Source organism: Anomalospiza imberbis, chromosome 14 (genome assembly GCF_031753505.1).
Source record: "Anomalospiza imberbis isolate Cuckoo-Finch-1a 21T00152 chromosome 14, ASM3175350v1, whole genome shotgun sequence".
Classification (NCBI taxonomy): Eukaryota; Metazoa; Chordata; class Aves; order Passeriformes; family Viduidae; genus Anomalospiza; species Anomalospiza imberbis.
The window spans coordinates 1398678-1412625 of NC_089694.1; the positions used below are offsets into that span (position 1 = coordinate 1398678).

General features: G+C 41.7%; 1 long non-coding RNA gene across 1 annotated transcript in view; it reads right to left on the reverse strand.

Annotated features, from left to right (window-relative positions):
- LOC137482300 (uncharacterized) overlaps positions 1 to 13948 on the reverse strand; it is a 151962-nt gene that overhangs the window by 47945 nt on the left and 90069 nt on the right. Inside the window, exon 2 of the long non-coding RNA XR_011003990.1 lies at positions 190 to 238. This is a non-coding gene — a long non-coding RNA (uncharacterized lncRNA). The remainder of the gene's footprint in view (positions 1 to 189; positions 239 to 13948) is intronic.

The window sequence follows — 13948 nt, forward strand, 5'->3', positions numbered from 1 at the left end:
ACCACACTGTCAAAAAAAAAAAAAAATCTGCAGAGAATTTAAAATGTTCTTTTCTCATGAAAATAAAATCACATTACAGTTTCACAAGAAGAATCTAGAGCCTTCTAAGCAGTGGAGCAATCAGCAGAAAGTGAATCCAAATCAGCAAAATAAGATCATTAAGATCAATTTATATCCTTCAAGTCTTACCTTGTCTTCCTAGATCTTGATTATGAAGCTCCATCAGTGCCCTTTATACCTACATGGGAAGAGAAGGGAGAGCAATGCTTAGTACACAAAAACTATTGCAAGTGATAAATAAGAGCTGTCAGCAGGAGTTTAATTTCAATTTAGCAGTTAAACATTTCAATTCTCTATCAGCAATACAGCTAAAATTTAACTCTAATGGGAAACTTATTTTTCTAACTTTATGGCATAGAAGAAAAATGTGTTAAAAATGTGTTAACTCATTCTGTTGTCATAAAACTTCTGCTATTATAACAATTTTGGATTTCTTATATTTTCAAGATTTCAAAGTTGTTTTTTTTTTTTTCCCCAAACAGAAAGGAATGACTCTTGTGCCTTTTGGCACCAAAGTATTTGAGATTCTACTTCAAATCAGAAAATGCTGTTTGTTAGGACAATGCAGAAAATGTCAAGACAAAATTACCCAACAGAGTACTTTGTATCTTGGGCAGTCATTTGTGTTCAGGCAAAAGGAACTCTTTTCCTATCATGACAAGAGGAACCAACTTCCAACAAATATCATTATTAGGCACAATTTGCATCCACTTTGCAAACTGAAGAATCCACACTACTTCACAGGGAGTCAATGCACTAAGATACAAAATTAAGCACAATGAATAGTTATCCTACTGGAAAACATGGTTAAGCCAATCAGCGCCATCAAAATGTAACAATTTCCACATCTCTGGAAAGCTTTCTCCTTTGTCTACAAACATTCCACTGCTGCACCAACAATAAACACAAACTCCTTCTGCAATTTCTATTCATGCTACTCAATTAAAATCCATTTGAAAACATCTATCTATCAATTCAGCAGATTAGTCAAGCAAAAACATTAAAAAAAAAAAGGAGAAGTGGTGAAATCCCGAGTTCAATAATTACAGACACAACTCACTTTATTTTGACCAATCAGCTCTTAATTGTTTAGCCTGGCAAGACTAAAGTCAATTAGTACTTCTTTAATAGACTAATCCTTCTGCTTTTAATTGTCATATCAATAATACTGGCATATCCCTAAAGAAATGTCAATAGTTATTACATCAACTAATTAAAATCTGACTTAAAAGGTAACTCTCTGAAGGTTCTGTTCAGAAATTGCAAGTTCTTAGACCTAAAAGAGCTCTTCATGGGATGGGGTGGGGGAGGCTGATTTTCTTCTGCGAATCCACCAAAAACTTGTGGCTCCTCTTACTATTAGAAGTGACTTTTTGATTGGCACAATGAGAAGAACAGTAAAACAGATGGGTCTCCTGTGAAGTTGCACACGATTCCCACTGGATAATATAAAATGCTGACAGATAACAAAGGAGTTCCACACTTGTTATTCACTGCAGATTAAAATTTAAACATCGTCTGAGTGAGCCAAGGATTTAAACCAATTTTCCTAGCACGGAATTATAAAATAAAATAACCTGAGATGGGAAATGACTGTTTGAGGATACAGGTCTACTAATGACTCCAGGAAAAAAAAAAATCCTTATTTTCCATAATGAGAGCAGGAACACTACGAGGATGTTTTACACTCTTCTGCTGGTGCTGAATTTGAGAAGCTGTTGCAGGAGTGCTGCTCTTAAGGCAGTCTGGAGTTGTGTGCAGCAGCACAATGTGTGCTACCTGCTGAAGAGGGCCCTCAAAGCAGACACAGAGAAAGATCAAACATTCCGTGAGCCCTGTCAGACACTTTAGAATGATGCTAGTGAACAAATTGGTTTATGGATTAAAAAAAAAGCCCCGAAATAGAGGACAGGATAGAGTTTGATATCTGAGCCTCAGCCAAAATTGCTGCTAATTTTTCTGTTTTACTAGCAGATGGTTAAAAAACAATAATAGTAAAAAAAATCTAGGAAATCTAAACTCTGAAACCCTAAGATTTATGGTTGCACTCAATCTTTACAGTAAAACTGAAAAGCAAAAAAACCTTTGTTTCCAAAGGGAGGGGTAACAAACCAATCAGAGAATTAGTAAGTTTAAATGAATGTACAATAGAGAAAAAGTGGGAGGGGACAAAGAGCAGCAGTCATTGACAGGAGGAACAATTCTGGAGATGGATGATCAGTGATGCTTTTGGAAGCACAGTAGTTTGTGGAGATTATAGGAAAGTCTGAAGTGCCTGAGCTAAAGAACCCTGTATTTCAAGCTGAACAGCATGAAAAGCTGAGAACCTTCTCCAACTGTAAGTACACTCCAAAAATATACAATACTTCCACAGGTCAATTTATAAATAAATTCTATGGATAACTGTAACATGAGCTCATATATAGATTTATTCATGGTGCACTCACAGCAAACACACCTCAAGCTGCAATTCCAGCCTGATCAGTATCTAAGGAAACTTCTGCCCAGGATTTCCAACACAGAATTGACCCTGATGAGTTTCATAAAGAAGACTCTAAATACACAGGAGAAAAGAGAAATACCATTAGCATACACCTTCAAATACGTGTGTTCTACAGGGAATGACTTCATATGAAGTTTAACACAGGTATTTAACAGGAAATACAATTCTATTATATTAAGAGAGGATAATTTTGGCCTGATAAAGCCAACCAGATGAAAGTAAAGCAAAACCATCCAGAAGTTGATATGAAAGGAGAAGAAGAAGAACAAAACACATCATAAATGCCAGATTCTTCATGTTCTACAACTGCACAAAGTGTTAGATCACCCCTAAAGGTGAAGACAAGAGATGTACAAACTAACGAGCCTCAAATTTTGGCAAAGAGAACTGCTGGGAATAGAATCTGTCTCTCCCTAGTCCTTCAGCTTCAGGGATATAAATCTCTAACAATTTTAACAGGGTTTTTTCTAAATAATGTTGTGGGTGTTACGATTTCCAGTATATATATATATATGTATATGTATATATATATATGAATTCACACACATGCACACACACTTGACTGGTAAGTCTGGTTGGGTGTTTTACCATAACAATAAATGGGAAGAGAAGCAACATTTGTGCTGTCTAAGAAAAAAATAACTTCAGTGCTTCTCCATACAAAATCCACCCATTTCCTTCCTGCACTCCACCACATTGTTTTCATGGTTAGAAGAGCTAAAAAGCCAGCCTAAAAATATTACATTATTGCAGCCCTGGAACAGATTGCTTAGGGAAGGTGTGAAGTTACTATCATTAGAGATCTTTCAGTATGATTTTTGCCAGCATCTATTTGTGCTTTGATTCCATCTTGCATAAGGAGAGGGCCCAGGAGCCTCCTGAGGTCCCTCCCTCTCTGCAGCTCCGCTTTTTCCCTTCGTGCCGTGCAATGCAGAAGAGAAGTCAGAGGAAGTGCAATGGGATTTTTATTCATAGCAAATAATACTTATGAAAATAGAATGCAGGAGGCCCATCTATCACCTCTGTGATTTGACTACTAAACCACAATACTTCAAAGCACATAATCTCTTCCCTCATGACCCAGTAATGCGTTCAGGAAAAACTGTGAGAGCCAGAGATTTATTCCACTTCCAAGCTGTGTAGTTTGTTGTACGAACCAGCCAAAGCACAATATATATTAGAATTAAACCCTGTCCACCTCTTCAGAAACGACTCCAGGAAATTCATATCAAATCTGTCTGCTGCAGTTAGTTTTTGTGACAGAACCATTACAGAGAAATAAAGTGTCACTGGTGAAAGGAATGTCAAGCTGCTTTGAATTGGCTAAACAGCATCTGATGTCCTCAAGGATTAGAGTGCATTCTGACCCTGCCCTGCCAATCTGTTTAGCTTCTGACGCTTCACCATATGGGGTCAGAGCAGGGATTTCTCCTGCAATGCTAAGTGACCTAGAAAAGCCCCTGGCGTTTGCAGGGCAAACGCTCGTGAGCGTCGCGAAGGCTTCGGCACGCAGCAAAAGCCTCGGACAGATGTGTCTGCATGGAGCCTCCCCACACTGCTAAATGTGACTGCCCTCAGCCCTCAGCGGCCAGGAAAACCAAACACCCACTAGGGTGCGTTTCACGTGCACATGGCACTTCTTGCAACAAACCTCCATCAGGAAATGCACAGGTCCTGACATCACAGGAAATGCACACCACATTCCTGACATCACAGGAAATGCACAAAATGTGTCTGATATCACAGGAAATGCACACAACTTTCCTGACATCACAGGAAATGCACAAAATGTGTCTGATATCACAGGAAATGCACACCACGTTCCTGACATCACAGGAAATGCACAAAATGTGTCTGATATCACAGGAAATGCACACCACGTTCCTGACATCACAGGAAATGCACAAAATGTGTCTGATATCACAGGAAATGCACACAACGTTTCTGATATCACAGGAAATGCACACAATATATCTGATATCACAGGAAATGCACACCAAATTTCTGACATCACAGGAAATGCACGCAACGTTCCTGACATCACAGGAATGCACACCAAATTTCTGATATCACAGGAGATGCACACAAAATTTCTGACATCACAGGAAATGCACACAACATTCCTGACATCACCTTGAGACTCGGACAGGGTCATTTTTCACTGATCATGGCATTTCATGGAAACCATCATGGCTTGCTAGGCTAACAGTGCTCCTGGGGAAAATGAAGAAGAGGTGATAAAAATGAAGAACTCCTGTCCAAGCTTGAGAAGAGCATTCTGAGCAAATAGCACACTGAAGTGGTCAGTGGAAGTAGAGAAAAGTACCTTCTTCTGATGTGTTTTAGCCAAGCAAACAGCAAGGTACATATTCCAAGTCATTCCAAGTCAATAAATTATTGTTTGTTTGTTGTTTTTTTTTTTCCAAATTCTGCTATTACATTACAAAATTTGTATCTCTGAAGACAGGAAAAAAAAAAAAAAGTATGCTAAACTGAGCAAAGGAGATACAAAGTTTTAAGTTTGCCAAATGAGTAAATGCAAGGAAACTGGAACAATGTAGGAGCAAAGATGATCTCAATAAAGATGTATAAATGCATTCTTTAAAGTTTCAAAACTTGTGGTTTCACTGGGAGTACCAATCTAAAAATATCCAGGGCTGCAGAACCATACATAAACAATGAACAGAAGGAGCTTTGAAAGCTGGAAGGTTTTATCAAGATTTTATTTCCCTTTTTTCATAAGATAAATTGGTCTGTGCTCATGACTAACGTTCATAAATGCACAGTTTAAATCAAGAGAAATAACACCATCAAACATTCCATTCCTTACCAACAAATGACAATGTTACTGCAACAAAACACCACCAAACTCCACATAAAAAACTCTCTTCTGGATGAGAAGAGAGTTCTTCTGTTGTGCTTTAATTTCTAACATTAGCATGGGAGCCATAGAAAATGGGGAAGCAGAGAAGAGGGATGGGAGGAGAGAAGCAATGAAGGGGAATTGGTGGCAGATCAAGAGGTTAAACATCTCCAGGAGTTCTCTCCCACTGCAGCACGCTGGAACACCTCAAATTAGCAGAAATGGCTCAAAAGGATGCAAAGGGGTCAGGACCACACATCCAAGAAGGTGATATTGGAGCGTCCACAGCCCTGTCAGAGGGAGCAGTGCCACGTGATGACGTGGCTGTGATTTGATTTCACAGACACTCGTGGGCGAGCGCTGAGCCCCCAGGGGATGGGAGCACTGCCTGTGCTGGGGCAGTAATCGTAATAACTGCAATTGTGATTGCAGCTGGGAGTGCCTGGCCCCCACTCACCAAAGGGCTGCCAAACAAAACCCAGCGAGGGCTCCTCGCGTGGGAAAAGCTGCGCCAGGTGAGTGAGACACTTCAGCAGGGAAAGACATTCTCAGCACCCATTACAACGCTGCCTATTATGCCTCTTTCTAAGAAATAATCACATGCTTCTCTTACATTCCTCGCTTTTACATTTTCCCTGCCCCTCCTACATCAAAAGTATAATAAAATTGCATTTATTTCCCCATTTACAAAGTTGCTCTTCTGCACATTCAATGAGCCCTCACCATTCTTTATCATCCATGAGTTTCCTTCCCCATCTTTTCTTTTTGTTTTGCTTAAGAGAAAGGTTGACTAGAAAACAATTCAATGTGATGAGAAACAAAGAGCTGGATAGCTTAGAAATGTTTTGCAAAAACATCTTGCAGCCCACACAAGCAGACTGTAAATCTTGCAGATAAGGCTCTCACCTACGTTATGGCAGACTCATGTTGGTGTCACTGCTGTCCCTAATAAACACACCAGGAATGGGAGAACTGCCCCCATGACCTATTTAGCTCCCTGGCTGCTCACTGACCAAGTCACATTTTTGATGTCTTCACCTGTAAGACAACAAGCTGCAGCTCAGCAGACTAAATATTCCTAAATATTTCTGTATCCAGGTATATTTCTGTATACCTTCCTAAATATTTCTGTATCCAGCAGACTGTAGGACTGTATGGGTTTATTTTTCTTCCAAGAATTAGTACAGTTCTCTCTGAATGTGTGAAACCTCTTCAAATCCAGACCCTCCTATGGCAAGGGGTCCCAAAACTTATACTAAAAAGACCCTTCTCCAGTATTTCCAGTGGAGGGCTAAATATCTGGCCAGGCTGTGTGAGCTACCCTTGGTGTGCCTGAAGACTGAAGCTAAAGAGCTCTCATTCCCTTTAGGAGGCATCCCACTTCTTGTAATTACTGACACTTTCCCTAGGGCCCAGCATGAGATCTGGTCCAGTGATTAAAGCACTTAACAAGGCCTAGAAGAACCTAATAACTGCCATTTTTCCAACAGAAAATATATTTTGCCGAACAATTCACATGGAGATGCTGGGACAGAGCAATGACCTTGTCCTCATCTTGAAGGAAATTCCACCTTTAAAGTCCATCTCCTTTAGAAGCTGCAAGGTGTCCTCAGTGATGGGAATGCAAAGACACACCACGGAGAGCAGGATGTTCCTGCACAGCCATTTCTCAATCCTCAAACACACTGGCTAATCACTGCGCTGAACCAACACACCTCTGGATATTGTGCAGTAGGTGCACCAAAGAATGACAAATCACCACAGACTCCTGGGTTGTTTGGTTCCTTTGAGCCATGGCCAGGCTGCTCACACAATGCTTGAGCTGTTTGCTCAGCAGTTGACCCCTCTTTGAGACAGGAGTAATCTAATACAATTCAGAGTTTACTGCTTAGGGACGGGATCAAACCAGGGATATCAAAGTCCTGTGCAGGCTGGAGCTTTCAGGGTGGTATCAACAATTGATAAAGGGAGACCTGCAGCCTTTAGGGTCACTTGGTGCAGAGCAGATGAGAAAGGCACTCACAATACTATCACAAAACCTCTCTGGCTCCATTTTCCTGTTGACTCCAAGTTCAGGAGTGTTCAGTATCTACCCCTCATTCATTTAACAATGATGAACAGGAAAATTTAAGTTCAGGACGATTATAGACCAAAATAGATATAGACCAAAATCCACAGTTTTTGTAAATCTAATTTCTTTAGCCCCATAATTCCAGAAAAAATATCATCAAGCACAAGTGGCATCTTAAACAGCAATACTGACTGAGAGTACAGACAAACAAGTCAGCACCTATTACACAGACAGGAGCTCAAACTGGTTGGAGCTTTGACAAAAATCCGTCTAGACCTTTTCTTGAAAACAAGCACATCTAAAAAGATCAGAACAGCTTTTAAGCTCAAATGCCAGTTTTTTTGAAAATATGCAAGAGAACAAATAATTTTTGGTATGGGGAGAATTAAAAACAACTGAGAGATCAGAAATAAAGGAGATTTGTAAACAACTGCCTTCCTTGCAGGGTTTTCCCTTATTCCCAGGCTTGCTCTCAATCAAGCTGCTCTTCAGGGCTTCCAGAGTTGCAGAATTATCACATGCTGTGGTGTATCTCTAGGAGAAATGTTTCATGTGCTCCATCAGCAGTCACAGCCCCTGCACTGGAGGTCTCCTGCACTATTTTATTCCTCAGACTGCACAACAGGAGTTTATTTCCTCTTGACTCTGTTCACAAGAAGGAGCAACCTTGTGCCCCATGGCTTCATCCCCCCCTACACCAGGACAAGGAAAAGAGGGGATTCTTCTCTGCCCAGCCACAGCCTTTTCAGGAATGCTGCAACATGCAAAGGAACAAAACAGGCTCTGGCTGTAATAATTGCACCATGTATCTCTTCCTACAGTAATTCTGCTGGCAAGTTTCTACAGAAAAATAAGATCACAGGATTACAGGATTTGGTTCTGAAACTAACTGTTCTGGAAACTGATGCATTAGTCAGGAGAAGTTCTCAGATCAGTGGAACAGAAGGTCGGAGAGACAGCGTGCCAAAAGGCAGAACTTCAAAAAAAAAAAAAAAAAAGGAAAAAAGTTCTACTATGTAAGTAGTAGTAAAAGTCCTACTATGTAAGTAGTATCCATAACTACGTAAGTAATCCACACTTTATGATCAAAGGGCTGAGATGATGAGACAGCCAGTGGAGCAGAGACTGGAGACTGTCACCAAGCTGGGTGACATGAGGGGCTTCTTCCTTAAGGCACCCTGTCCTTGTAACCAGAGCAGGACTTTGGGTTCACTTTTGGGTTTGCCTACTTTTGCTCTATTTACTCACAGTAGAACTAGCAAGTAGTCCACCTCCACTTGTAGGTACCACAAAGCATTTAATACAGACAGAAATTGACTTAGAATCAATCACCATACTTTTCATGGGAAAAATAAAATATTTTTTCAAGCAGTAAATTTTTTCCTCAGCATTCAGATGATTTATCTTATTTTGTTTTCAGCCAGTGATTAGCTAAGATTTTTTTTCTCTAAATTCTTCTTCCATCCATCCCAGCTTCAATAAAATAGAAATTTGTGGGCATATTTTCCAGAAATATCTAGTGGAAGCTATTAAAAGAGGGGCAGATAATATTAGACTTCATTGGCAGGCTACCAGGAAGAAAAGAATTTCAGCCAGAATGTTGTTATCTCAACTGCTGTGAACAGAACTGGTCTCAAATCAAATGACCTCCACAGATGTCCCCTCCTCACTCTGAAACACTCCATTATTCCATGTAACAACAGCTGCTGATGCAGACCTGGCCTGGCCTCTGAGCTCAGGCTGACAGAGAAAAGCTCCTCGCGTCACCTCAAAACCACACTCAGAGCTCAGAACTCCGTCAAGCCCTCCTGTCAGATCTCGTCCTTCCAGGAATTCAGGAGTTTTACAAAAGGAATTCCTCTCTGGGAGGAGATGCTCCATGGGCAGGCTCTGTACTGGAGACCCTCTGCCTCCTGCCTTCCCCTGCCTCTGTGCCTCGTGCTGTGCAAACATTTCCCCGTGCTTGTTTTTCAAGTGGCGTCTTACAGTGGAGTAGATACTCCCTTGAGTGCATTTTCTTTCTTTACCATCACTCTCTTCTATACAAACAACAGATTGCTTTGCTGCTGCCCTTCAAATTTAGAGAATAAGAATCCCACACTGCAGATGCCTGGTGGTGGGGGAGGGCTGTTCTTCCACAAACTCACTGGAAAGTCAAACAACCCCAGCCTCGCTCACTGTCCCTCTCCAGAGGATGCAGACCTTGAGTTTTCCTCCTCTGAGGATGGCTCTCAGCCTGATTTACAGGATTGTTGGAATGCAAGATCATCCTAAACACTCCCGAGCTGGCCCATAACTTTTCCCTGTACCAGTCTGAATCCCAATGCAGTGATTGTGTTGGATAATTGTCTAGAAGGACTAAGGATCACTGGGGCTGAGCCTGGGGTAGGATTGGACCTTAGGAAAGGTGGGTTTTTTCTGCATGCTGGTTTTGCATAAACAATTAATCCCATAAAATAGCAGTGCAATACTGAAAGACTCAATTGTTAACAGAAGTTTCAACTATTTCACTGCCAATATATTTCTGCAAGGGTTCCTCCAAAGCACTGAGCAGGCTGCCAAAAGGAGCTGCAAATTTAACAGGAAGAGACCCTCCAGGAAGACTTTCAAATCCCCAAAAGGAGGGAATTATTTTCCTCTGGTTCTAAAACTGGTGTCTTCCTGCTTTTCATGAAGCCTTTCCTCTCCAGAAGTCAATGGCTTAGTCAATTTTCAATTTCAACGCCCTTAACAGCCATTGACTTTTTTTAAAAAAAACAAAGGCTTATTTAAACCTCTGGCTATGATTCCTCCAGCTACTAAAGCCATGGTCAGCAGCCTCCACCACAAAAATAGCTTTTCTGCCTCCTCACCCTCTAACCACTGGTGATCACAAGTCTGCAAACCCTGCTATCTTCCTTTGCCTCTCTGTTCTCGGAGAAATGTTGGGTCAGGAAGTTAAAAAATATAAGAATTTCTTTTATTTTATCCTCGGTGGTTGTGTTCCTCTGGGGTTTCAGGGACATTAGCTACGAGCTCTACTTTCACTGCAGAGAAAGGGAGAAGGCAAACATCAGAGCTGGATAAAGTGATGGAATAAAAGCCAGTAGAGTGCTTTGATGACAAAGGTTATGCAAGCGTGAAGGAACACTCTTACACTTTTCATCAGTGGGGAGGAAGGGACTTTGAAGCACAATTTAATGGCCAAAAAAAAAGCCAGGAACTGACCCAAAGTTTGGGTTTGGGTCCGAGGTGCACCAGGGACAGAACACACAATGGCACCATGAAACTCCTGGGATTACTCTGATGTGAATAAAGGAGCTGATAAAACCCCAGGCCTCTAAAAACACATAATTCTCATGCCCAAACCTCAGCCAAAGCTGAACCCTTCTCTCAGGGGAGGTGGGCTCTGCTGGGCCATTTGGATGTTCATAAGCAAGACCAGGTGCTGTACTGAAAACCAGAGTAGAAGAGTCAAGAGAAAACCAAGAGAATATTGTACGCATCAAAATAAATATCAAAAATTGACACTAAGGTATTTTTTAAACACTTAAAATTAACAAATTTGTCCTGGTGTACTGCTCCAAAGAGAAATGGAGAACGCACCAAAAAATGTAAAATAAAATTGGATCTCTTGCTATATGTATATTTTTTTTTTAATACTGGATAGGAAAGGCCTGTTTCTTGTTAAAACCAAGAATATTCAGGTCTGCTTTGCCTGGGATGTGACACCAGGCCAGGCTCACCATCTCCACGCCCTGTGGGACAGCCTGTGCCCTGCTCCTGTGTCACACGCTCAGCAGCGAGGCTGTCACCCACTGCACATAAAATCCTTTTCCCACTTAATGACCCCACCAAACAGGAGAGGAAAATATCATATGGAGACCATTACATCAACCACGATTTGCTTACTTAGCAACACTTCAGCAATTAAAAGTTTGCAGTATATGTACGGGCATATAAATAAAAATAATGGGAGAAAAAGGACTTTTAAATCACCCACAAATTTCAGTCTCTCCTCCTGTTTTCCACAACCTGATTTCTAAATATAATGTTTAAATTTCAAGACACTTTCCACAAAAAGGAAAAAGAATGGAAAAGAAAGGGGGAAAAAATGGGCAAGGCAACCAAGCAGAGGTTATTAAAGCAATTCTGGTTTCCTACATTTTTTGTTGCCTTTAAGTTTATGGTTGCAGTAGATTTTTCTGTCATGCAGAGGCCATGTTTCTAGAAATAACGGACTTCTCAAGAAAAATTGCCTTTATTCTTAAAATTCCATAAAAATCAAATGCAAATTATATCAAGTTCTCTTCCAAATTATGCCTTGAAATAATTTTGATGTATTTTAATAAATTTTTAAGTAATGTTTACTTCTGAAATGTAGCAATGGCTTATGACATTTCTTTGATCTATACTGAATTTTATCTATTTTTATTGTACTATAGAATACACCTGGTTCATATATTGACATCTTTTGATGTACTGAAGTCTTCATATAATTTTTGTTACACATCATATTTTTTTAAAAAATCCATATAGAGAATATTTATATACTGCATGCAACAGATCACAAGTAAATTCAGTCAGTTTTTCATGAATAATAGAGAACAGAATTCCGACTGGAAACAGCTGCACGCACCTACACCCAGCAGCACCCAGAGCAGCAACCTGGGCTCTGCCCCAGCAGGGACAGGCTGGCTGGGAATGCTCAGGTGGGGATCGTTCCATGGCATCCACAACCATGGAATGGGTTGGGTTGGAAAGGAGCCTAAAGCTCATCCCTGCCATGGCAGGGACACCTTCCCCATCCCAGGCTGCTCCAAGCCCCATCCAGCCTGGCCTGGGACACTGCAGGGATGCAGGGGCAGCCCCAGCTGCTCTGGGCACCTCTGCCAGGGCCTGCCCACCCTCCCAGGGAGCAATTCCTTCCCAAATCCCACCCAACCCTGCCCTCTGGCAGTCTAAGGCCACGGGACTTCAAAGCTTTGCATGCAAACAAGACACAATACACGTTCTCCCTCTCCCTTTGTCCAGTGGCATTCCCATTTCTGCTCTCCAAGAGAGAAAACCCTGAGTGGCACCAGGAGAGCTCAGAGAGCAGCAGTGACAGAGAAGCAGGGCTTTGCCATGCTCTGGCTGTGGCACACACAGGGCACACACAGCAGGTAAATCCAGCCCTTCAAAGCTGACCACTTCTCCGCAGATGGCCCTGCACCCTCACAGCATCCAGGTGAGCTGCCTGTCTCACAAAGGAAACATCTGCTGCAAAGCTTTTTGCTGGCAAAGGTGATGAAAAAGAATTCTGGGGTCACCGTGGACTCTGGTCACCCAGGGGTCACCAGGAGATGGGCTCAGGACAGCTGCAACCATCTCAGAAACAAAACAACTGCACTGGGCTGGGCTTGGAGGAATTACCAACAAGTGGCACTGGAAATAAACACCCAGGACACTGGTGGGGATGTGGGATACGAATGTCAAAGCAGCCCAAGGACAGAAAGCTGCTGTGAAGGTTCCAAGAGAGAAGGAACCAGCACTAACACATCCCACAAAGGCTGGGCACACCAGGAGTGGTGTCCCCTGCCCTGGAGCACAGCAGGGCGGGCACGGGGGGGACGGGGGACTGCCAGCCTCCCAGCTGAGCATGGCCATGGATCCCCTGGGAGAACAGACTCTGAAAGGGAGGAGTTTGTAACAGAGTGGAGAAAAGAGCAACACAGAGCTGCTAATGGGTTATTAAGCACATGCACTTACACGAAATTCTATGTACCATACGTCATATTTGCATGTCTTAAAAGAACACAATAAAGTTCTGCAGGTTTTATAATCACTTCTGTGACCTGGTCTTAGTTTCAATTGTACTACCAAAATCTGCTGCATCTCCTCCTCCCCTTTCTTGGTTAAACAATTAGTTACCATGGAAACCAATATATTTCTGGTATGGACACCAAGTCGTGACCCCAACCTTAATGTGAAATGTCTCCTCTTCCTGTCGATGGGGACAGTGGTGACCATGGGATAGACTTCAGGTGAGAGACAGCTTCACACTCTTTGTGACAACAAAGAATATTAAATTTGGATAGTGTTGTAATGCTGTGCAAATAATAGAACAAGAAAAGGACTTATTGAACTTATTTTAATGGAAATAGGCTTAGATTATATACTGAACAAGTACTTCATTCTCCTCAACTTACAGCTATTTTAGCAGACCCATCACTTTTCAAAAGGGAATCACAATCATATCCACAAAGGAGGCATCAGGTATCTCTTGGACCTCAAATGACAACAAAGCATGTGAGTGTTTAAATTTCAATTATTTTGTTGAAATTTCACCTGGCTGGTGAAAAGGAGTTTCCTGTCATTTTAGGCATCTTGTATCACCTCAGGAGACAGAGCTCTAAGCAGGAAATCAGAGCTCCTCCATCAGCTCCTCTCAGTCCAGCTGGTGGAGGGGGACAGCAGCTCCCACACCAGC